Raw genomic sequence first — 27,110 nt, forward strand, 5'->3', positions numbered from 1 at the left:
TTAAAATATTTTGAAATATGTATGGTGGCTACCTTGTTGGAAGAGAATCTTTAAGGAATCATTTAATTCTTCAGAATCAAATGATTTCTTCATTATCAATAAACAAAAAACATAGCAAGATCTTGTTTTTTCCTACATTTTTCAATAAAATATAATGATAAAGATGAGGTCTATTCAAGAATATCATTTGTAAAAACTGCCTGTTTCCACTCATTCATATCCTTATTGAGGATGTTTTCAATATATAGACATTTAGTAAAAAAATTTCCTATGGATAGGAAAGCAAACATTTAGGTGTAGTAGTTCTACTGTCCTTGACAGTAACCATGATTAGTTATTTAAAAAAAAATCTTTTCAGATACTTTCCATGTTTCTTTTATTTGTCCTATTCAAACTTAAAATAAAGGGAGGGAAGAATAAGAATTTCCCCAAAATACCTAAAGACTAAATCTGCTTTCAAAAAGCTCAACAAAACCACAATAAATTTTGGAAGGAAATATACTAACTGTGAAGAAGTGAGGGTAAAAATTAATTTAGTATAAAGGATTTGGAATCCTAACTGCAACACACTTAATCAAGTAACCCTGAGCAAGTCACTATACCACAATCAATAGGAATCAAAGGGAAAAAACTAAGCAATTTGTCTCATATACTCAATTGTTCTTAAGGAAATTACTTACAATTGTATGTATACATATAGATAGATAGATATACATATAGATAGAAACTAAATTATATATATATATATATATTTAAAAGAGATGATGAAAAAGGGTAAAAACATCATTTGTACAAAAATATTCATAGCGGGTGGCTAGGTGGTGCAGTGGATAGAGCACCAGCCCTGGAGTCAGGAGTACCTGAGTTCAAATCCAGCCTCAGACACTTAATAATTACCTAGCTGTGTGGCCTTGGGCAAGCCACTTAACCCCATTGCCTTGCAAAATCCTAAAAAAAAAAATATTCATAGCAGCCCTGTTTGTGGTGGCAAAGAATTGGAAATCAAGTAAATGTCCTTCAGTTGGGGAATGGCTTAGCAAACTGGGGTATATGTATGTCATGGAACACTATTGTTCTATTAGAAACCAGGAGGGGGAAGGGGCGGCAGCTAGGTGGCACAGTGGATAAAGCATAGGCCCTGGAGTCAGGAGTACCTGGGTTCAAATCCGGTCTCAGACACTTAATAATTACCTAGCTGTGTGGCCTTGGGCAAGCCACTTAACTCCATTTGCCTTGCAAAAACCAAAAAAAAAAAAAAAAGAAACCAGGAGGGACAGGAATTCAGTGAGGCCTGGAAGTATTTTCATGAACTGATGCTGAGTGAAATGAGCAGAACCAGAAAAACACCACACCCTAACAGCAACATGGTGGTGATGATGAACCTTGATGAACTTGCTCATTCCATCAGTGCAACAACCAGGGACAATTTGGGACTGTCTGCAATGGAGAATACCATCTGTATCCAGCGAAAGAACTGTGGAATTTGAACAAAGACCAAGGACTATAACCTTTAATTTAGGGGGAAAAAACTGATATCTTATTGTCTGATCTTGCTATCTCTTATACTTTATATTTCTTCCTAAAGGATATGATTTCTCTCTCATCACATTCAATTTGGATCACTGTATATCATGGAAATAATGTAAAAACTGGCAACTTGCCTTCTGTGGTGGTGGGGGAGAGGGAAGTAAGATTAGGGGAAAAATTGTAAAACTCAAAATAAAACCTTTAAAAAATAAATAAATAATTTGAACTTTTAAAAAAAAAAAGACCATCTAGTTCAATACTCCTCATTTTTCCAGTCAAAAGAACTGCATCTCAGAGAGTTGATCATTTGCTCAAGCTCACACAGTTATTAAGATAGCAGAGATAAATTTCAAATTCAGCCTTTTCCTCTGATCCTTGCTACCTTACAATATAGTTGGTCAGTTCTGTATAAAAAGATAACCAATATAAATCAGCATATGAGTAATGAGAGATCAAAATATGCCAGGATCACAAGAATTCAAGAACAGGTAGAGATCACTATGTTCTTAAATAATTAAGAATGCATCACAATGAAGATAGAAACAATACAAAACAAGGCATGACATGAAATATAAACATCAAAAGACATATTGCCAAAATGTGCCAGTACGATATGCAATTGTATATTATGTACATAATATACAATTGCACAATGTACAATGTGCAATATGATCTTTAAGACTACTTCCAGTCCTGATATTTCAGGTTTCTGTTGATCTGGTCTATCATGAACTTTAAGAAGTTGATTGTATACAGGTAAACAGAAGAGATTCTATCACCTTTGGGATTTCTCTCCCTCTGCTTCTCCCAGGCTCCTCATTTTTCCTCTTCTAAACACAAGGCATTGTTCTCTTCTACTAGTTCTTATTCTTTCCTCTGTTCCCGATTCTTCCATTCTTATGCTTTTTTTTCCCTTTGCTTATTCAATGGCTATCTTATCTAGACACCTTTGACTTTAGTCTTCTGCTGTCTGATATTATATATGACTCTTTTTGCACTGTTACCACTGTTCTGTTCAACTACACATATCTATTATAAGGATTTTGTTTTTCCTTTTCTTCTAGAGAGGAAAGAGAATGTGGGAAGGAGAGAAAATAAATTTTTAAATTTAAAAATTAAAGTTAGAAAATTTTAAATGAAGACAATCTTAGAAGTTAAACTATATATATATATATATATGTATATACATACATATATACATACACACATATATACATATATATATATATATAATCATTCCCATTTTATAGTTAAAGAATTGTACTCAAATAGTTTAAAGTAACTTCATAATACTGTGGTAAATGTCAGAGAAAGTATTCCAACATGGCTCTCTCCTGACTCAAGGTCTAGGGCTTTTGCCAATTCCCAACATGTCTCAGTTTTCTACTACCTACTCACTTCTCCACTAAACTCTCCTCTTGTATCTCTGCATGCTATCACATTTCCATCTCCTCTGGAAGTTTGCCCCATTATTGATCATACCTTCCTTTTCTCGATCTCTATTTCTCCTTATCTATGAACTCCTTCCCTACTATCTATAAATAAGCTTAGATATTAACACTCCTTTTTAACCCTAGTTTGACTCTACCATCTTCTCAGGCTGTTGTCCTATATCAATCTATCCTTTCATGGATAAACTAATAATAACAATTATAGCAATCATAATAAATCATATATTTAATATATTATTTGTAATAATTACTTTATAAATAGTACATAAAAATAGAACACAAGATACATCTCCATAGGACAGGGATTTTTTAAGTTAACATTTCTTCACTGAAAAGAATGAAAAGAATAGATAGACATTCTTGGAGAACATGATAAATAGATTATTTTAATCTACAAAAAAATCTTTTGGGAATAAACAGATAACTTTTACTCTCTTCAGTGCATTAAAAGGGGAAAAACATTTTAATGCATCTTCTTTTTTTCATCATTAATACCAGCCTCCCCCCAACCTCATCCCTATTAAATGAAAGGAAAAAGATACATAGTTATCCCTTCCTTCTAGTACAGGTTAGGGGAGTGGCACTCTTGTTATCTGGAAAAACCATGTAAACCTCCTTTCAGACCAGAGAAAAAGTATGAATTATTATAGTATTAAAAGTTAAAGTAGGTTTTATTATACAATATTATACAAATATTTTATGTACTTCTGAGTTCCTAATTTTTTTCTCTCATCTGCTGACCTTCATATATCATCTGAAGCATCTGCAAAACTCCCCAAAAAATCCTATTTAATTTCTTATGCCAACCTGCAAAATTTTATAACAACAATATGGAAAGTCACAGAATGAAAAGGTATGACTATAGAGCAGTCATCTCTTGTAAAAGATGAACATAGACAAGCAAAATAAACCCTCAAGGTGGTCATGTCCAAAAATGTATATTTTTTCCCTTTATTTCAATCATCTCTCTTAGAAGATGGGTAATATGATTCACTATAAGTTCTCTGGAGACAAGTTTGTTATTGTTTTGTTCAGAGTTCCTAAATCTTTCAAAGCTGTTTTTCTTTAGCCAATATCCAACAAACACATTAAACACCAACTACATTGAGCTTTGCACAAATTATTGAGAATACAAATAACTCCCCCCCCCAAAAAAAAGATAGTCCTTGGTTTTTTTTGTTTGTTTTTTTTAGGTTTTTGCAAGGCAAATGGGGTTAAGTGGCTTGCCCAAGGCCACACAGCTAGATAATTATTAAGTGTCTGAGACCGGATTTGAACCCAGCTACTCCTGACTCCAAGGCCGGTGCTTTATCCACTACGCCACCTAGCCGCCCCTAGTCCTTGTTTTAAAGAGCAATTTAATGAAGGAAGACAACAACAAAAAAAAAGAAGTTGAAAAGGGGTAAGTGAGGGGAGGTACTTGATGGGATGGGGAGGGAGAAAAGAGGTAAATGAGAAGCTGAGAAGTCCCAAAGTAATGCAGTCAGATGGGATGAGATGTCTGTCCTAATCTCCCTCCTTAATTAGCAGTTTTGGAATTCAGCCATCCTCTCTAGTTTTCTAAGAGTCACTCTAAGATGTCCCCTTAGATTGTAGAGTGGCTTTTTTCCCTATTGTATATTCTTTTTAAAATCTCCTCTCTGAGATAAGGAAGTTTGTTTTACTGGTGAATATTCCACCCCCCTCATAATTCATCAGCTCCTCAATTATTTTCTTTCCTGAATTTGATGTGTAAATCAATTACAGAAGAGTTATCCTCTAGGAACCCAGGATTAATGATCACTGTAGATGACATCAATGCATAAATAAAAAATTTAGTACCTACTCAATTCCTAGCAAGATATGACCTGATGACCAAAATTATTCATCAGAACTTGCTCCTTTTCATGAATTGATGGATAACAAATTCCTATAGTACAAATATGGACCTCAAAGCTTCCTACAGAACTCAATGAATCAAACTATTATTCACAGAACAACTTTTGCCCACAATTAACTGGATAGAAAATTGATTCATTAAAACTTCAGAACAACATTTTAATAGATGTCACCTTGCCAACTACTCAGTCTCTGTGCTACATAGAATGAAAAGATTCCAATATATGGAAACTTAGCAGAGGACTACAAAATCATGTGGGGAAGAATGAGGCATCTATCATCTCATTCCTACTGGAATTATACTGAGGATCTTTTGATTTGAACCTTCAGAAAAAAAAGTTCATATCCTGTGCTTTTATTCAGCTATTATAAAGGATTGATATAATTCACCTATTCTAAGAATCTATAGAATATTAAAGTAATAAGTAAAAGGATATTCACTTTCCCCAGGACCATTTCAAACTAAACATCATCAAAAAAGGAGAAGATATAGACAATAATGTTGGAAATACCAAAATCATTAATAAAAAAAAAACTGACAATATCTACATCCACATTGGTTTTTTTGTTTTCCTCTTCACAATAAATCCATGAAGTCAGAAATATATATATTATTATTCCCATTTTTATACATTGCCCATAGCCTATGTCAAAGGAAGAATTTTAACACAGATCTCTTTTGACTCCAAAGTTCAGCACTTTTGCCTATTCCCTCTACCTGCTTCTCTACCCATGCCTTCTGACTTTCTGACCCTCTTCTCTACAAAACTGGGCCTTCGAAAGGTCTCTTTTTTTTAGGTTTTTGCAAGGCAAACGGGGTTAAGTTTAAGTGGTTTGCCCAAGGCCACACAGCTAGGTAATTATTAAGTGTCTGAGACTGGATTTGAACCCAGGTACTACTGACTCCAAGGCGGGTGCTCTATCCACTACACCACCTAGCCACCCCCCCTTCAAAAGGTCTCTTAATTGCTAAATGATATTTACCCAGGTCTCAATCCTAACTTTACATGACACTGTCTTTGCATTTCTCTCCTCACTTTCTTCTAAAACCTCACCATTCTAGTTTCTAACTTCATCACCCCAAATTGCAGTGCCCAAATCAACATTCCTCTGCATTATCCTGTGCCCTCTTCTCTATATGTGTTTCTTTCTTATTTGGTGATCATACCTTCTCCTATGAATAACTAACTAACTTTCAGATTGATGGACCCATCCCTAATCTTTGCCCCTCAATTATAGTTTGAATTTTCATTTGTCTAGACTCTGGATATCCCATATGCACCTCAAATTCAGTATGTTCAAACATGGAACTCATGCTCCCCCTAAGTTCATCCTTCATTCAATTTTCCTTGTCATTTGAAAATATTTTGCCTCTCACCCAAAATCCTTAGTCACTCACCATCATCTCTCTCCCTCATCCTCTACATTCAATCATTTGCAAAATCAATAATTATTTAATTGAATGCCAAACTCAGAAAACAAAAAATATTTCACAAGGCTAGAACAGGGCTATCCACTAGTAGTGTGATTCTATGCTGCCCACCTGTGGGTTTTAGTTTTCAAGAGCATAAAAATAAAATAACAATTTGCATGGAATGTGTATTACACTTTTTAATTCCATCACTAACAAATAATCTCATTAATATTAATTTTCTTTGGTGTTTTTAAGCAGTGTTATGAACAACACATCACAAGGAATTTTCAATCAATCTGGTGAATGTGTTCTGTCTGTTCGATGCAGACTACTTAGTATGCACCTACCTTTATGCTGTTGTGTTATTGCCGTATTGATGACAAGTGTTCCCCCATTTCCTAAGTTAAAAGTACCGTGACTTTTTTGTTTTGCTTGCTAAACCTAAGATAAGATTACAAATTATTATATTAAGGGTACTGTATTTTTTTTATTCTGGTGTGACCCTCAAATAATTAGTTTATTTTAATGAGGCTCTAAAATAACCTAAGGTTGGACAGCCTGGGCTAGAATCCTGAGTCACATCTAATAAAATGACATCTAATAATTTAATAATTTGTCATTTTAATTTAATAATCACTTAATCACATTTAATAATAATGTAAAGTCTTATATTTGTGTTCAAATAATCAGCAGATATAGACATTTAGTCTATATATATTATATTATATAACAGACAGATGTACAGAGAAAGAGTGTGAGAGAGAGAAAGACAAAGAGAGTGGGGTGATAGGATGGTCAAGACAACAAATCATGTAAAGAAGATTTGGAAGGTTTAAGGAATAGCTCAGCATATTAAATATGAAATAGGATATGACATAACAGCAAAAAAGTTTAATATGATGTTAGACTATATTGAGAGGTATAGTATCCAAACAAGGGGTAATCTTCCCACTGTACTCTGAGATATACTCTACAGCTAAAATACTATGATCAGTTCTGCACATGCCATTATGAAAAGAACAGTGCTAAGATGAACAGCATACAGAGGAGAGTAACTAGAATTAGGAACTCCAAATCATGCCATACAAGCAGCATTGGAGAAATCTAGGAATGTTTAACCTAGAGAAGCCTTGGGTGGATGGGGAGGGGAGGGGGAAGAAAGGAATGAGAGAGGTTATCTGTAATATTTAGCATCAGGATATAAAACTGTACCCCAAGTAATAAGTAAACCACTGCAGAGAAGATAACTGCATATTGATATAAAGAAAAATTTCCTAACAATTATAGCTATTAAAAAGTCAAATAGGTCTGCCACATGAGGCAAGTAAATAATCCAAAACTTGATTTGTTGTTGTTCAGTTGTGTCTGACTCTTGGTGACCCCATTTGGGGTTTTCTTGGCAGAGATATTGGACTGGTTTGTCACTTCCTTCTCTAGTTCATTTCATAGATGGGGAAACTGAGGCAAACAGAATTAAGTGACTTGCACAGGGTCACACAAATTTGAACTCAGGAAGATAAGTATCCCTGACTCCAGGCAGACTCTATCTACTATGCCACTTAACTGCTCAAAAGTAGCAGTATTCAAAGAAAAGACTTGAGGACTCTTAGATAGCAGGGACTTCTATGTATCTCCAGTATTTAAGCAAAGTGTGGAGGACAAAATAAACACTTAATGATTGTTTGTTGACTGGTTGAAGGTATTGTAGAGCCTATATTCTAGTTCAGGAAGGGGCTGGACTACAGTCAGTCACCTCTTTGTTTCTATGGAGTAACAACAATAGGTCACACCACTGGTAAGAATAACAAATCAGCATTAGAAAGGATTCCAGGGACTGTTCAGACTTTTAATTCTTATAAACCACATAAATACCTTTTGGCACAGCATGGAAAGAAGTACAACCAAGATGAAGATGTATCAAAGCAGAGGCAATATTGTTCAAGCAAATGGGCCAAAACTCTGGAGGAGGGAATAATCTCCAGGTTGCAGCCTTCTTGGCCCAAGATTAAAGTTTCAATTAGAAATTCAGAACTGGTTGGCATGAGTCATTTGACCACCAAGACTAATCTATGCTTCCCAAGCAATGTGAAGGTCCATGTAGGATTCTAATGCTCCCACAGAGCACATTCAGCACCACTGAATGTTTACTATCTACATCCATGTGCTGTGTTAGTCAGTCGATGCCCCTTGGAAGACAAGAGAACAAGGAATACTCATCCCTCCAAATTTGCCTGCATTTTAAATTGTTCCCAACTCCAGTCTTGGTATATTAATGGTATTCAAACAATTCGTTTGATGATTCTCTGGGTCAGGTTCAAGGGTAGTTGATTTTTGACTAAATTACAATTCCCTTGACTTTTAAATAGAATCATGCAAAGTCAAAGTCAACAGGCACAAGTCCCAGAATTAGTACCTACAATAACTTAGCACATTCTTAACTATAGCTGACCCAAGGCTTAGCCAAAATATCCATGTTCATACTAACTTGGATTCACATCTCCTATCACACTACAAGACAATAACTATGTAAATCTGAATAAGTTACTTTCCCTCTTTAAGCTTCAGTATTTTCATCTGTAAAATAGAGGAGGATAGTGGCAAGAGATTTGGGGCTTGACTGATTTGTTTCTAAGATCCCTTTCAATTATATTCTGCATCAGTGAAAAAATGAGGTAGGCAAAAACAGTTGGGGACAATAAAATGCAACCCTTATACAAAGTAAGTAACACTTGATTCCAAGTATTTTTTCTTTCAAAATAGATTTCACTCAACATTAGTCTAGAAGGCTTAAAATCAATAGATCAATGGACTAAGAATATTAATATTGAAAGGAGATTTAGAGATCATCCAATCTATCACCCTCAACTTTATCAAGGAATTGAAGCCCAAAGAGAGAGAGCTAAACATATAGATGGACAGATAATGGAAAAAATAAAAACAGTTCAATCTTATGTAGGTCTTCATGGCCACAGTTTTTTTATTGTCATTTTAGAAATTTTTTTCCAATTACATATAAAGATAGTTTTCAGCATCAATTTTTTGCGAGATTTTGAATTCCACATTTTCCTGCCTTCCTCATTTCCCTCCCCCTTCCCCATGACAGAAAGTAATCTGATATAGGTTATATATGTACAATCATATTTAACATATTTCCATATTAGTCATGTTGCCACAAAGAGTTTCAAAGGTAATTGTTCTATCTGATTGTCTTGTGAGACAATAAACCTGGTTAAATTTGGATTTGATAAGTGGCTCTATTCAAAGACTAATTAGTGATTAATGTCAACCTAGAAGGAAGTATCTTGTAAATCGAACTGAACCTTGTGATGTTAAACATTTTTCTTATCATCTGTGAGGATAAAGGCATGGATGGAAGGCTTAGCAAATCAACAAATTATCTGAATCAAGGAGAAGAGTTAACAAAAATAGGTAACCATAACAAATTTAAAAATTGATACTGAAAATAAAATAAAATATAATTTTAAAAAAAATGAGAAGACTGACCTCTAAAACTTCTTCCAGCTCTAAACCTATGATTCTATGACTTTGGGATATGTGTATATAGTAGCCCTACTGCCTAGAAAAATATAATGCATATAATTTGAATTTAAGAAATATTTAACTTAAATTATAAAGGAAATAAACTTTAAAATACTATATATAAATGTCAGTTATTATCCTTATTAGTTTAAAACTAGCTGATTTGAAAAGGGGCACAGCCATAAGTAACTTGCTCAATGGTGTTAAAAATAAGGCACATCCCCCCCTCTCTACAAGCATCATACATTGCACTTATTTTCAGACTTTTTCCAATATATCAGACAGCTGACTTCTTTCTCTTTTTCTTTGGGTCTTTAAAAATATTGTTATATAGGTTGGTTCTCTTGAAAAGAGGAAAGAAAAGATAGAAGGGGAAATTGTGATGATATTAAAAAAAAACCCAAAAGCCATCAATGGAAGCTTTCTTAAAAGCAAAAAGAGTCTTCAACTAGAAGAAATAAAAAAAAAGAATAAGGAAAACAACATCAATTTTATTGTTAACTACTTTAACATCTCTAAATATCTAAGGATAATCATGGTACTCTGAAAATAACCTGTCATTTATTCAAGAGGTGGAACAACTCTCTCCAAAGCATGCTGAAATCAACAGAGCATTTACTGATGAATGAGACAAGAAAAACAATCAAACCAAAAGCCAGTCATTTCCAGCTTGGCTTTCTCAGAAATACTTCTAAAATTCAGAAATTGTGACAATGTCATTCTCCAGTGAAATAACTGTACAATTCCTTTAAGAATAATACAGAAGCAAACTGCATCCTAACAACTACTGGCTCCCTGACCTAAGCCTCTAATTATTATCCTTTAAAAAAGAAGAAAGGAAAATGTCTGAAGATTGATTCAAGGGGCAGAAAACACATGTAATTTTATAAGACTCAAAGATACTTCTCCAGAAACTTAAAGGTTGTCTTTCCAACTCAAACTTAGTATATCATCTTTTTTATGTCTTTTTTTACTTTCTTTCATTTTGCCTTTTATCATTCTTGCAACTGGGCACAGTGAAACAAAGACAGTAATTCCACAGGAGTCAACAATCTCCAGTAAGTTCCTAGAGTGGTCTATGGCTGATGGAGTACTGTGACACTTGTGCAGAATACAACAGAAAATGAACTCTGAGAAGCTAGTTAGAGTTTCTGCTTTTCAAAATTAGGCTACTTCTATCAGGGCAGAGTTTTATCTTTCTTTTTCTTAGATCCTCAGTCCATGGCACATAGTAAATCCTTAATAAATGGTCTATCTGTCTAAAAATGCTTTGGGGACAGCTAGGTGGCACAGTGGATAAAGCACTGACCATGGAGTCAGGCAGGATGACATGAGTTCAAATCCAGTCTCAGAAACTTAATAATTACCTAACTGTGTGACCTTATTCAAGTCTCTTAACCATTGCCTTGCAAAAATAAAAAATAAATATGTTTTGCTAATCCCTTTACCTGAGGTACATTATATAATAAATTGTATCTATTCATTCCCCTCCCAAACCAATAGTTCATGACAGTCATTTGACCCTTGCAAAATTGTAGTGCATTTTTTGCAAACTTTATTTAAATAAAAATAGAGTACCAGCCCAATGAACACATTTATTGATGCCTACTGTGCACCAAGCACTCTACTTCTCCTCACTTCTCTGTGAAGATATTTAAAAGATTAAGAGAAGGACAAGCCATGGAGATGACCCAAGGTCCCTTCTAGTCTTATGATTCTATGATTATGAAGATGGTAATAAGTGAGACTTCTGAATTTAACCAAAATAATTATTCTCATCAACCTTTATTTTTTACAAAGTTCTTAGAAGCAAGGTCACAGTTGAAGTCACAGTTCTGTTGTATTCTAGTCATTACTACAGTCTTCCCTCAACATTTGATCTATTATTTTGAAAGTACATTAAACCAAACTTTCTGGTTGTTTTTGGGTTTGATATTTTGTTTTGTTTTGTTTTAAGGGCAAACTAGCATTTCTGGTATTCTTAAAAGGAAGCCTCTTCTACCCTCTTATCTTTATTATGGGAAGCAACATGAACACTATCCTTGAAACCTTGAACTTCAGGTTCAAATTCCACTTCTGACATGTATTGGTTGCAGGAAAACTAAGTAAACCACTTAACATTAAAGGCAACTCTCTAAGACTCTAAGTTGTAGAAAGGGTAACAATTTGCATTTCTAAAGATGGTTTCTTTACCTGGAAGTTCCCTAAAACCAATGAAATTATAGATCCAATTCTTGTCCCTATCTGGCATGTTTCTTATTCATCCCTGCCTCTCCCCCAGACAAATGTCCAGGATTTTGTACATTGTAAACTTGCTTATGTTTGTAGAATGAATGAATTTTAAGAACTGCCCACCCACTCCCCAAAACTTCTCTCATATTGTTAAACACTTAAATTTCACAAGCAAGGGATAAAACTTTTCATTCCACTATTAGAGATCAGGTTTAAAAGATAAATATCTCACCCTCTGGGTTCAAATTGACACTTATGGACAAATGACTAATTTCAGATACCAGAAATATATAAAATACATTGGAAGGTCTTTCAGGGAGTGTCATATAAGGAAGCTAAAGGGAGAAAGCTAATTAAAGGAAAGAAGAGATTAGGAATAGTCTGAATTGCAGGTTTCCAAATGGTGAATCCTCGAAGTCCCTTACGTGCTTCAGTTTTCAAATCCATATCAAAAGAACTACAAAGGACAAACAAAGTTCTTGTAAGCATATACCCCAGACTATAATGATACCATGTGAATACAAATAACTTCATATGATCTTCAAGAGCTAACAATTTATCGCCTTCTACAAGCACTGAAAAAATATATTTGTTGGGGAAGAAAGTAGAAAGGCAGAATTTTATACTTCTCTTTTAGAGTCATTCCTTGAAGAATGTTTTGTTCAATATAGTGAGATGAGAACTAAGTTATCAACTAGAAGACCTGTATTCTACTACTTACTGGCTATCTGGGTGGTCATGGGGAAGCTATCACAATTCCATAAGCTTTAGTTAATTCAAAACAGAGACAGTGTGGGAAAGAACCAAATGCTAGCTTAAATATCTGGGCCTTGGTTAAAAGGTAGTTTTGGTGATCAAATAATGGATACTATAGGATATGATAACAGATAAATATAATGAATAGGAAAGTGCAAGTGTGAGACAAAAAGTGGATAAATGATTATTGAAGAATTGAATAACTAAGGATTTCCTTCCTAAGTGCTATTCAAAAAGATTTCATCCACCATACACACAATAGCACCGAGTACTGAATCAAATATTAAGGCAAAACCACAGAACCCTAAAAAGCAATAACCACATCTCTCTGAGAGTTTCAAATTTACACTGAGGTATATGTGACAGATAGAATTTCAAATACCATGTATTCCAACTCCTGTCTTAAATATGAACCCTCTCCATAACATCCCTGACCATGATCATAAACTTGAAGAACAATATTGACAGAGAATTCATAAGGAATGCAAAACTTATATGTGATTGGTCTCTCTGGGTCTCCCATGTGCACTTTATTTCTCCAAGGATTTCTTCATCATTACCTTTCCTTTCTTTTTTTTTTCCCTTTATCTTTTCCCTCCTCAAGTTCCTGTCTAATTCTGTATTCTTTCTTCCATCTTAATAATAATAAGCATAGAGCCTCTCTTGTACAAAATAGAAGCTCAAGAAATATTTCTTAAAAGAATATTTCTTTGTTTTCCATATTGCTCTATTTCATACCAAATGTTTCACAACCTTACTAGATGTTGTAACCCACTTGCCCCAACTCAGTATCTAGGTTTACTTTACTTTTACTCTCAATTCTAGACATAATGTAATCTATGTTTTTCTCTTTTCTGATGCTAGAAAAAATGATAATCTTTTGGGAGCTAGTCCCTCCCATGCACCCATGGGACCTTGGCCTGTCAGGATATTTTATAGGAGAAAGAACCAAACCCAATAACTATTATAAACCAGAAATTCTTACACACATACACAAACACACACATAGCCTTACCAAAACATCTCTCATTTTCCACACTGAGTCTCAGTTAGCCTTAGTTAGCATTAGCTCACAACACTGGCCCTTGTACCTCTGTTTTCTTCACTGTCCAAGCAAAAGCCAAAGCCAGTCAGACAGCAAAGGAATAAAATCCCAAATCATTGCTCATGATTGTTTAGCATTGATTAACACTAAAATAGGAAAATCCAGCCCTCTCTCAATATCAAGAACTAAGTCTAAAGGTTTCACCTTTTTAACTTTCCCTGAACCACACTGAGGACCACACCTTGAGAAGAACTGGCACTGAATCAACTTAGTAAGGTAATAATGCCCTAAACAAATATATGATATGGCAATAAATGCATTGAGCCCCTATAACTGCATCCTGTAAATTCCTTTGACAGCATCCTCTGCAGGAAACCACACATTCTAATGTAGATTTTTTGGATTTTCCTACAGGATCTCATAAACTTCACAGGTGGTACTCAAGGGAGAAAAGAACTTTCCTTTTCCACAATCTGTAGTGAGATTCAACATGTGTCTGAGCTACTTTTCTTCCCAAATAAGATTTCCATAGGCACTCTGAGCAATGAAGCCCTCAGCTGTCCACTGTTGAACACTGAATATTGTTCATACATCTGGTTCAGAGTATATATAAAAAAAAATTTCTTTTAGAGAATGACTATCTTTAGACACTCTTAAAACTAAATTGCCAGCAATGACTAAGTTCATTCCCTTTTCAGTTAAAGTTTAGTACATAACTAACACTTAGTATGACTTTTTTGAATTGAACTTCTGAATGACAAAAGAACTGAATGGTAAAGTTAGTGAAGAATGTTATCACTTTGAAGGGTAAAAGTGATTTCAAAACTCCACAGACTAGACTCAATGAAATGAGAAACTTATTTTTTTTAAGGCTAAGCTAAGGATTACAGTCACCAACTTAACTAACAGGATAATTAAGTCGCTTGTTTCATTAAAACAATAAAAATAAGAGAAATGAATTCAATTCAATAGAATTCACCCTGGTCATTTATCATTTGAACGCTGCTAAAAACTTCATAACATGCATTAAGGTTGTTTAACACATCAAAATACAGACCTTATAAGAAAAGGCTGAGAGTCTCTGAAACATGAGAGGAACATGCTCAACTCACATATAGTTTATACATTGCAGGAGGACAGTATCTGCTTAAAATAAAATCCATCCTACCTCAAAGAAAGCCGAGCCCTTCAAGATCACTCTCAGACCATTTGCGAGATGAGGTAAAGACAGAGAATGTCCTCAAAGGTTTCAAATTTGGCACTGGAGAGCTAAACCCATGTTAAGCAGTAGGGACTGTCTCTCTCTGTGGGGTTTCCCCTTTGATTTGATTTAGTGGAGTCTTGTTTCGAGGATTGGGAAGGAGCACTTAATGCCCCTCACTCAGCCCAACACACAACTCAGCACCAGGTCGGCGTGACACAGAGCCTTCTGTCATAAGAGGAATAGAGGAAGGTTTCAAAGCTATCTATTCTGGAGCTACAACAAAAACAAAATAGTAATACTAATAATAATAATAATTTCACAATATAGCCTAGCAAGCTGTTCTTTCAGTCTTAGGTCCCCGCTGTGTGAAATGATAAATGGCCCAGTTTTATGTCTTATTAACACTGAAGTGTTTTTCTGGGTCAGGTTGCTCTTAATCAGGTACATACCAATCTGTCAGTCTAAACCACCATCAACTTCAACTTGTTTTTTTTTAAAGAACATGAAAGTTTTGTGGGATTTTTTTTTCTTCAAGTAAACAGAAATACAACTCTGGAGAACTCAGTGTTATAGGAAAAGGAGGAGATGTAATCATGAAGAAAGGTGAGCTGAGCAAAGTGGCTCCATTTCTAAGGACAAGTAACTAACTTGCAAGGAGATGAAAAATTAAAACACTGAATTCTTCCCTCCTCTCATCTGTGTCTCCCAATTCATTTATTTCCTTAAAAGGGCAAAATGTCTGACAAAAAAAGTTTTCTTTACATTATCAAAATAAGCTTTCCCATCAAAATAATAGTTAACATAAAATAAAACATGTTAACTGAATTCATCTTTGCTACTTTTAGAATATTTATGCTAATAAGGCAGTCTACTTGGATTAAATATTTTTTAGGTTTTTTTCAGACACCCATATTGAAATTTAATTACTTCAGAAATACTCAGCAAAATATAGTGTCATAAGAGGGCGTCAGCATATATATGTACATGTTTGAAACTAAGAACAGGTATATAGAAGATATTTAATATAAATGTAATTTTAGTTACTTTCTTATTGCCAGAATCCCCAAAATTCTAACACAGGGATGCCAAAGAAAATTAAAACAGGCTCAGGAAGATTATTTGATTTAGAGCTAGAAGGAACCTCAGGGATAATGTAAATCCAAACATCTTATTTCACAGATCAGAAAATTGAAGCCCTAAGAGGTGACATGTCCTGACTAAAACTGCCTCAATAGTAAACAGCTACCTATGACAAGATTCAAACATCCTTTAACCCTAAATCCAAATCTCTTTCTATTATGTTCAAGAGGTTATCATGATTGTATCTCTGGTTAACCTTGGTACATAGTCAATCACTACCTAATCCTTTCTCCTGTGTACTCTTGTGTCTAAGACTTAAACAATCTACATAATAATCCAAAGTATATGCCCAAGGAACACTGGCACAGAGGGAAAACTCAGTCCTCCTGGATTCCATTCCCAATCAGACTTCTAAAACTGTATTTCTCTGCCACAGAGACCTCACCTGACTCTTTTGCCCTATTTCCTTTCAACAACATACATCAACTACCACACTTATTAACTAATGCCAACCCAAGAGACCTAAGCTCTCCCTCCTTTTATCTAAAATTGGATAGCCTCAGAGTAGTAAGAGGTTATTGCCCTTCTTAGGAGTACTGGCAATAGTTCCTACCTTTCTGGCTCCACAGATCAACTTGCTGTGCCTCCTTGACTGCAGTTAACATATTTAAGTATTCAAATATAATTTGTTCAAACTAAATAATAATACAGAACTGGTACAAAGATAGCCTTTTACATTCTGGGCACAAAACCATAGCTTCATAAGAAATATAAAATATATTGAGAATATTACAAGTGCAATTACTAACAGTGTCAATTTACAGACATATATCTGGAAGTTTCCAATGATCCATCAAATAAGAATGTTGTCTAGAACTGATTTAATCCTCCTCTCCTCAACAGCTAAATCAAGCAACCATGGCAATGTCTGGAATGACAACCTAGTAGCATCGATGATCTTGCTGCCTGTGGAACCTGCCAAGGAATTCTGCACCTGCTTCTACCACTGAAAATACAGAGTAGAAGGGCAGTTGTATAAATCTACCAAGGGGTCTTTCCAGGGAGACCCTTCAAATTTGCATCTGCTGTAGGGAATCCCAAAGAAGACAATAATAGTATGTTTTTAAGCACAATCCTAGACTAAAAGAGGATTTTTAATGTCCCAACTCTAAAGCATTTGGTATGGAGCGAGCAGCAATCCAAACTAACAGGAATAGGTTGATATGATCATTCTCAGCTTCCTAAACTGACCAAGACTAGGACTAGGACTAGGGTTCAAGAGATCTATGGTCAGGGTCTTAGTTCTATCACCAGCTGAGTGATCTTTGATCAGCTACTTCCATTCTCTGAATTTCAATTCCTCCTCTGTAAAATGAGGGAGCTGAGTCATATAGCTCTCCCAAACTCCTTCCTGTTCTCACATCCTTTTGTTGAAATGTCTTCACACTAACATTGCATACTTCATCTTCATGTTCTCAAAATCCTCCCAGTTCTGATCTTCTATGATTCAAAGATGATAAAAGTTCACAGGACTTAAATACATTTCCATAAAATTATCATCTTTGAAGCAAAAGGTCCTAAAATGACCCTGACCCTACTACTTGAGGAGTTAGAAGTCCTATTCAAAAATCATGGCAAATTTAACTTGACTGCATAAATGTTTTTGTATGGATCCCCTTACTATTAAATTGAGTTATTCATTTCTGGTCTAATGCCACTCTAGCTATTTACATATCTTGCACTTGCCATAAGTCACTAGTCCAAAGTGCCTCAAAAGTTCTTTCCTACTACCTCTTATAAAGTCATTCCACATTAGGGAGGATGACTATGGACACATTCACACCTTCAAATCTAACTATTCAAACTGCAATTTTTCTGCATCTAACCCACTAACATAATTTTTTTAAAATGAAACTATAATTCAGGCTCTACTAATAACAAAAAATCTTGTAACCCCTGTGATTACAATCTAACCTCAAGGTCAGGGACTGAGATTAATTTTTGACTTTGTGTTCCTGCGTCATAGTACATTTTCTTGGTTTGTATAATTACATAGTCTTTTTGTTTTTTTGATTCTCTTACATTGTTGTATTGTATATATATTTTTCCAGGTTCTTATTTCTATATCAGTTTAATAATAATGTGACCATATTTCTCTGAATTCTTCACATTCATTATTTCTTCTAAATGTTTTAAAATTAAATTTTATCTTATTTTCAACTGAAAACCTGCCTTCTCTCCTTTTTACTTCCACCCTCAAAGAAAATATATATCCAATATTTCTTAGAATTCACTAATATTCCATTACATTCATGACCAACAGTGAATTCATTCTTACCCCAAATGAAGAACATATACTTTGTTTCCAGCCTTTTGCTACCACAAGAAGTACTACTACAAATAATTTTGCCTCATATAGCACCTTTCTTTGATTTTTCTGAAAGTATAGGATCATTTGTCGAATCTCTAGGTCAAAGGGCATGAATGGTTTAACTAAATGTTCTTAATTTTTCTTGAATGATTTAAATATCTTATAAAAATACATTAATAAAACCAGTCATTGCATGAACTGATACTGAGTGAAGTGAGTAGAACCAGGAGAACATTGTACTAACAACAACACTGAGAGATGATCAAGTATGATGGACACAACTCCTTTCAGCAGTGAAAAAGGACAATGATACCTGTTATGGAAAATGCCAACCATATTCAGAGAAAAATCTATGGAATCTGAATACAGAGAAAAACATACAATGTTCACTTTTGAAAACTTCTTTTATGTTTTTGCTTTCTTTCTCATGCTTTCCCCCCTTACTTCTATTTTTTCTTTCACAACATGATTAATATGGAAATATATTAGAAATGCTTTTACATGTAAAACCTACATAAGATTGCTTTCTGCCAAGGGGAGGTAGGAAGGGAGGATGGTAGAAAAATGTTGAACTCAAAAGCCTGCAGAAAGATGAACGTTGAAAACTATCTTTGTATGTAATTGGAAAAAAAGTTTGAAGTCATTAAAAAAATAAAATAAAAATCCAGAAAAAATAAAAGCAAAATTCTTAATTTAGCAATGATGCTCAGTAGAATATGGCTTGATTATATAAATCAGCAAGATTTTATAAAACAGTACCTATCATGTACTATGACCCAGGAACACAAAGTCAAAAATTAATCTCAGTCCCTGACCTTGAGGTTAGGTTGTAATCACAGGGGTTACAAGATTTTTTGTTATTAGTAGAGCCTGAATTATAGTTTCATTAAAAAAAAAAAAAGATTATGTTAGTGGGTTAGATGCAGAAAAATTGCAGTTTGAATAGTTAGATTTGAAGGTGTGAATATGTCCATAGTCATCCTCCCTAATGTGGAATGACTTTATAAGAGGTAGTAGGAAAGAACTTTTGAGGCACTTTGGACTAGTGACTTATGGCAAGTGCAAGATATATAAATAACTAGATTGGCGTTAGACCAGAAATGAATAACTCAATCTAATAGTAAGGGGATCCATACAAAAACATTTATGCAGTCAAGTTAAATTTGCCATGATTTTTGAATAGGACCTCTAACTCCTCAAGTAGTAGGGTCAAGGTCATTTTAGGATGACAAGGATTACAGTTAGTGGAGGGAGGGAGGATATATTCTAAAATAAAGGTGATATAAAAGCAAAAATATATAAACACTTTTAAAATGAAAATCAACAATGTAATTATAATGCCCTATCTCAACCCTGGAGAGACAGAAAAAACTCTTTCCCTCCTTTAATTGAAGAGATATTGAAATATGGGAATAGAATGCAGTCTACATTGTGAGATGTGGTAAATTTGATAGTTGATTTTTCTTAATCTGTTTTCTTTGTAAAAAGGGGTATATTCAAGAATCACAGAATTATAGAATTTTGAGATTTTAGAGAATGTTTAGTCCAACTCATATTTGAAAAAGAATCACCAAAAATAATAATACCTTGACCAAAATGGTAGTGCTTATATAAAGATGTCTGAAGAGAGGGAGCCTGAAAAGGGGGGAACCTCCCAAAGCAGGAAATTCTATTTTGGAGGGGATCTTATTTTGAAGAAGTTTTTCCTGAAACCAAGTCTTAATTAGCTTCTTTGCAAGTTTCACCCAATGCTCCAGGTTCTGCCCTTTGGGGGTCAAAGAAAACAAAATATAATCCCTTTTTTATATATCTATTAAAATATTTTCATGTATTTAAAGAAAGATTTCATACCCCACTTCATACCCTTTCTTCCCTTATTCCGGTCAAATGTCCCTAGTTCCTTCTACTGATCCCTGTATGACTTGAACTGACAGCCCCTCACCACTTTGGCTTTCCTCCTCTAGATGGTCTCCAACAAATCAAGCTAGGATATGCAGGAAGACAAGTTCAAATCCAGCCTCAGATACTTGATGGCTGGGTGACCCTGGGTTAAGTCACTTAACCTCTGCCTCAGTTTATCTCATCTATGGAATCATATCAGTTCCTTCCTCACAGGATTGTGGTGAGGATTAAATGAGATTACATTTGCAAAGCAAACTGGGTCTGCTAAATTGTAGGCTCTTAATAAAAACATGTTTCACCTTATCTTCTACTGATAGTATTCAGTCGTTTTAAAGTCCCATCCAATGTTTCATGACTCATTTGGGATTTTCTTGGCAAAGATGCTTCAGTGGTTTGACATTTACTTCTCCAGTTCATTTTACAGATAAAGAAACTGAGGCAAGCAGGGTGAAGTGACTTGACCAGGGTCAACTAGCTAGTGATTGCCTAAGAACAGATTTGAACTCACAAAGATGAGTCTGACTCCAGACCCAGCACTCTATGCATTATGGCGCCATCTAGCTGCCCTTATGAAATAGTACCTAGATATAAATAGAACAGCACAGATATTGTCTTACCAAGGTTACCCAAGTACCTACATAGAAGACAACTCTACCAAGCATATAAAGATTATCTCCTGATTCTAAGGGTAGCTAGGTAGCTAGATGACCTAATTGCCTTTCATCCAGGGCCATCTCTAGTCATCCTGATGCATATTTAGCCACTGGATCCAGATGGCTCCAAGGAGAAAGTGAGGCTGGTGACTTAGTACAGCATCCCTTCACTCAAATCCAATTCATGTACTTGACATGGTATTCTTCAAGAATGAAAAACAAACAAACAACAACAACAACAACTAACCTTGGTAAGTCTGTCAACTTCTCTGAGGCTCAGTTTCCCCATTCATAAAATAAAAGGATTACACTCTCATATTCCCTTACATATGAAAGTTTAGAGTACCCACCCCAGGTGTTCACATAGACTATTTGTGCCTGACCTATGGGAGAGCATTCCTAGTTCATATTAATCTGATCAGCCACTGTCTGACACATAATTTGTCTCAAACCTAAGGATGTCATTTTGGTCTTCTTTGATAACAGAAGACAGGAATCAACCAAATCTATTATTCTATGCAAAGGTTTCTTGAATCAGTCTATTCAACCAGATCTTAATTCATCTAATTTTACTATCATCTGTTCCTCACTAATCTAAATTTTCTATAAGAATAGGATAAGATCCTTTATCTCTGTATCTCAACTACTATTCTCCCTTCATCATAGCTACTCATTATACCAGGTGGTTCTTTTTTTTTTAGGTTTTTGCAAGGCAAATAGGGTTAAGTGGCTTGCCCAAGGCCACACAGCTAGGTAATTATTAAGTGTCTGAGACTGGATTTGAACCCAGGTACTCCTGACTCCAGGGCCAATGCTTTATCCACTGTGCCACCTAGCTGCCCCTACCAGGTGGTTCTTAACCTTTCTTTTATCATAGGACCCCCTCCCTATAGCAGTCCAGTGATGCCTGGCTCCTCAGAATAAGTTTGATCAAAATATAAAATATAATACATAAGACTTAGAAAACCAACTATATTGAAATAAAGTTATCAAAATCTTTTTTAATGTTTTATTGATCCCAGGTTAAGAAACCTTGCTAAATTGCATCTAACTTGGTAGGTACACAGGAGGGAGACAGACAGACAGACAGATTAGACAGATTAGATAGATGAATATATGGACGGATATAGAAAGATAGATAGATAGAGCTGATATCTATCAGATAAATAAAAGGATTTTGTTTTCTCCTATGATCTAATGACTATTATGATGAAATGAATGTAATACAGAAACAATCAATAAAACTTTCAAAAATAGGACAATTTTCCCAACCTCCTGGTAAGGCTGACATTTTCACTCTCATTTTACAAATGGAAAACTTGAGAAGTTTAAGTCACTCAGTGAGTCAGTTGACTTGTTAGCAATAAAACAGAATAAATTTTAGTAGAGTTGCTAAAAAAATGTCTGAGGAAAAATTAAGGGCCATGGCAGGATATCTAAAGAGATGAAATGACTTTCCATTAATATTTCTTATTACACGCCTATTATGTGATTAGCACCAAGGGCCTGTGCAAATAAAACAATACTGTTATTATTGTTATTAATGCGAATAAATACCAAGACATTTGATTTCTATAGCCTCACTGTTAGAAACATATTTTCTAGGCCTCTAAGGATCAAATAATCCCTAGAAAGCAAAAACAACTCCATTCCGTTAATTACCTTTATTTACTACTGAAACAGGCAGCAATAGTGCAGAAAAGTAGAAAGATTGCTAGCCTTAATAGCAAGAAGACTCCACATTAAGATGCTGTCAATTGATTCACTTCAATTTATCTACTAAATCATAGACAGTTTGTGATCTACTTTGATAGAAATTTAGATACATTGTAAACAAAGGAAGAGAAGGGTTAAGAAAGAGATGGAAATAAGGAAAACTACCACTAAAAAAAGTAGATTCATTCCAAAAAGAGGGTGTCATAGGCTTACAAGTGTTACTGGAAAGGATCTTAGAAGTTTTTCATGTACCGCTTTCATTTTCCTGAGAAATCTTGAAACCCAGAATGGCTAAGAGACTTGTCCAAGATTCTACAATTAAGATAGCAAAACTAGAATTTTTAAAACAAATCTGCCTTGATGATTCAGAGTTCTTTCCACTTAATCACCATCTCACTCCCCAATAATTCAATTTCTCATTACATTCTTTTGTCTATAAAGTTCAAATAGAACTCTGAATGTTGGTGGTGTCTCTAGAGCTTAAAGGGATAGGATTGGATAAGATAAACTGCCCATGGAATATAAGGAGCAAAAAGAAAACTCAGCCACCAAAATCTAAAATTACAAGCAGAATTCTTTCTACCTTCCATCAAGTCTGTACTATATTATCAGATATATCTTTCCTTGAGTCAATTCTCTGAGTTCCCTAAAGGAAAACAAAATTGATTTTTATGAGTTTTAAGAGCCTTTCCATGAAAGAAGGTTTGATTGTGGGAAAGTAGACAGGAGTCATTCTTTCAGGCACCAGAGAGGTAAGGGACAAGCTACCACATGAGAGGAGGCACTGAAGAAAAATTTAACAATTTTTTGCAGAGTCAGTCCTGAGTAGAAGTACAAAGGTAAAACCTTTCTGAAATGCAATCCAGTAAGATTTGACAAGGACAGAAAATTAGACTGAACTTTACAAAGGCATTTTTAAAATCTAAAGTGGGACCAAATTACTTGAAAATCAGGATAATGAGGATTATTGAAACTGAAATATGAAACACCAAAAGACAAACTTCCTAGGAGTTTGCTCTGATCTACATGACATTTCAAAATGGGAGGTATAATTCAGTCACCACTTAAAAAAATATATTTCCTCAATATAAAGACTAATGGGGGCAGCTAGGTGGCCCAGTGGATAGAGCACCAGCCCTGGAGTCAGGAGTACCTGAGTTCTAATCCGGCCTCAAACACTTAATAATTACCTAGCTGTGTGGCTTTGGGCAAGTCACTTAACCCCATTGCCTTGCAAAAATCTAAAGAAAAAAAAGACTAACAGACTGCCTTCTGTGGGGGAATGGGGAGAGGGAATCAAGATTAGGAGAAAATTTGTAAAATTCAAAATAAATAAATAAATTGAATTTAAAAAAGAAATATATTTCCTAAAATTTAAATTATTTAATAAAGATTGGAGTGACTCTGCAAGTAAGCTTTTCCCACCCAACAGTCTGGTGGAGTCCAGAGACCCCTTTGCAAAATAATTTTTTAAATATATAAAATTAAAAACCTAGAATCACAAAGGAAACCATTACTGATAAAATAGAGATGTAATTTTTCTCATCCAAGATTTATCCCAAAGGTCCCATCACAGAATCACTAAAATCTATCCATGGACACCATGTTCATTTGGATCTCATGCTAAGAAGCTCTGAACCAACTCAACCCTCTCAATTTTATAGAGAAACTAAAGTCTAAAAAAGTTGTAATTCTTCCCAAAATCATACAGCTATTACATGACAAGAGTTGAGCCTAGAATCCCAGTTTCCTAAATGAAAACCAAGATTCATGCCCCATGTACCATTTTGCCTTGTTAAAATCAGAGACTTATACACACACACACACACACACACACACACACACACACACACACACACACAAATCCTACTTACAATTTATCTCTTGTTGCTTTAGAACACAGCCTGCTAATGCACTCCTCCAGAGTTGACAAGAACAATTAGTTCTTTCTCTACCCTGTAACTCATGTTCTCCAGACAGGCATCTCAAGAGAACACGATAAACAACTTTCACCCTGGCCTGCCTTCATTTCCCAAATGGCCCATATGCTGAGAAGCAGTTAGCTTGGTATAATGGAAAGAGTTCTGACTGAATCTGGAGTTAGAAGAACTACAAATGAATTCCAGCTCTACTGCCCATATGTTCCATTGAAAAGAAAACTCCTTAGCCTCAGTTTCCTAATTTTTAAAGTTTTTTGTTATTCTGAAATGTTTATAAAATAGATATTTCCATACACAAAATATGAGCAAAAAAGGGGATTGTAGAGGGTACTTCAGAACTCTATCATAAAAAGCTTTATGTTCTTTTTAGTATAGATAATAAGTACAGACTATAGTTTTCAAAGTTATCTCCTTTTGCATTGTTTTTTCCCCCTGGTCTTCCTTCATTTTGCTTCTCTATGTTGTTTTTAAAGATTCCATAATGAATCTTTTTTTTTAATTTATTTTTCTTCCCTTCTTTTTTTCCTCCTCTAAATCTCATCCCTAGCTCCACATCCTGCAGGAAAAAGAAAAACAGAAAAACAAAGCCATTGTGGCAAATATTCATAATCAAGCAAAACAAATTTCTGTACTGGCTATATCCAAAATAAGTAATTTATTTTGTACCTTGAGCCCATCAAGATGTGGGTTGTCATGTCAAGAAGTGTGTTGCATGAGTTTCCTCATTTTTATAATGAGGCAGTCAAACTTTACATGATTTAGCTCTAAATCAATCATGTTTATGAGTCTTTTAGTGTTTACTCTGCCTTGGACCCTGGAACATCCTATTCCTCTCCTTCAATAATATGATCATCTAATCTTTCCTCTCTGATCCTATTCGGATGAGCTCGATTTGGCCCTCATCATCCCAATGACTCCAGAGACACTTAACCTAAATTAAATCCTACCCTTCACCTCTAGTTACTTGAAATTTGTGATGTAAACTAGCATTTCCAAATAAAGGAAAATCTCATCTAATGGATGAGTTATGTTCAGAAAGTTGTTCCCAAGTCTGATCTTAAAACATATTTCATCATAGATATATAATGAACAGTACTTAGAGTCAACACTAAAACTAATTTTTAGGACAAAAAAACATAAAATTGTGTCCCCCTTCATCCTAATAGCAAGATATGTTTGGGACAGTAGAATTTACATTACATACTTTTTTTGCCTTCCTCAGTTTTGTCCCCAAGAAAAGTGCTTCATGATATTATAACTCTTGTTAGATCTCATATCATGCCAAAACATATATATAGAAAAGCATTTAGACAAAATATTGAGTCATAAGGTAACCTGAACCCCAAACCTCTTTGTGCAAAGTGTGTATTGTTAGGGGGTGGGGAGAGAAAATAGAAGAAATTAAAAGTTCTTGAAGAAGGATCTGTATATTCTAAAGAGAAAGCACCTACTAGTCCATGAGAAATGATAAGGAAGATCCACAGTTTCAGTTAGATTATCCAGAAAGGGCAAAGGAGAAATAACCAGTACTGATGGTCATTGATTACGTGCTAAGGAATATTGAAGCAGCTACCTATCAACTTGACTGTTAGCTTCCCAAAGCATGTTAGTTAATTTGTAAGTAAATCAGTCAGTCAATAAGCATCTATTAGTTCCTTACTATATATACATCAAGATCTGTGTGCTGAAATCTGGAGATAAAATTCAAAAATAGAACTGTCCCCATCCTCATGGAGTTTGCATTCTACTGGGTGAGACAACTGGTGTACAATACATACATACATACATACATATGTGTGTGTGTGTGTACATACAGTAAAAAGCATGCTAAAATCAAAGAACCCAGAGCCTAGGAATCTATTTTTCTAGGCTAATTAACATTTCTCCTCTTACAACTCTACAAATCAAGCCAAACTGACCTGTCTTCTGTTCCTTGATCATGATATTCCTTGCCTTTGAATTTGTCCACATTGCCCAGAGCACTCTCATTTCTGTTAATCAGTCACCCAGCATTTATTAATCACCTCTCAAGGAGCTTACAGTCTAATGGAGTGGAGAACTTGCAAACATTGCATTAAGGGCTGGGGATTCCAACAAAAAGGGGAAAAGAAGAGACCCAGCTTCCAAGGAGCTCAAAGCTAATGTGCAGAGAACATGCAAAAAACGTACAATCTATATTCAGGTAAAATGCAATATAATCAATAGTGGGAAGGCACTAACATAAGAAGAAGTGGGAAAGGTTTCTCTCTGTCCCTTGTAATCCTTACATTTCCATTCAAGGATCAGGTATAGTTCCATTTCTTTCAAGAGTTTTTTTCTTTATTTTCCTTTCCTAATTGCTAACTGCACTTCCCCCCCAAAAAAAAAAAAATCACTGTCTTTATTTTGTATATATGCCCTA

Source organism: Macrotis lagotis, chromosome 1 (genome assembly GCF_037893015.1).
Source record: "Macrotis lagotis isolate mMagLag1 chromosome 1, bilby.v1.9.chrom.fasta, whole genome shotgun sequence".
NCBI classification, from domain to species: Eukaryota; Metazoa; Chordata; class Mammalia; order Peramelemorphia; family Peramelidae; genus Macrotis; species Macrotis lagotis.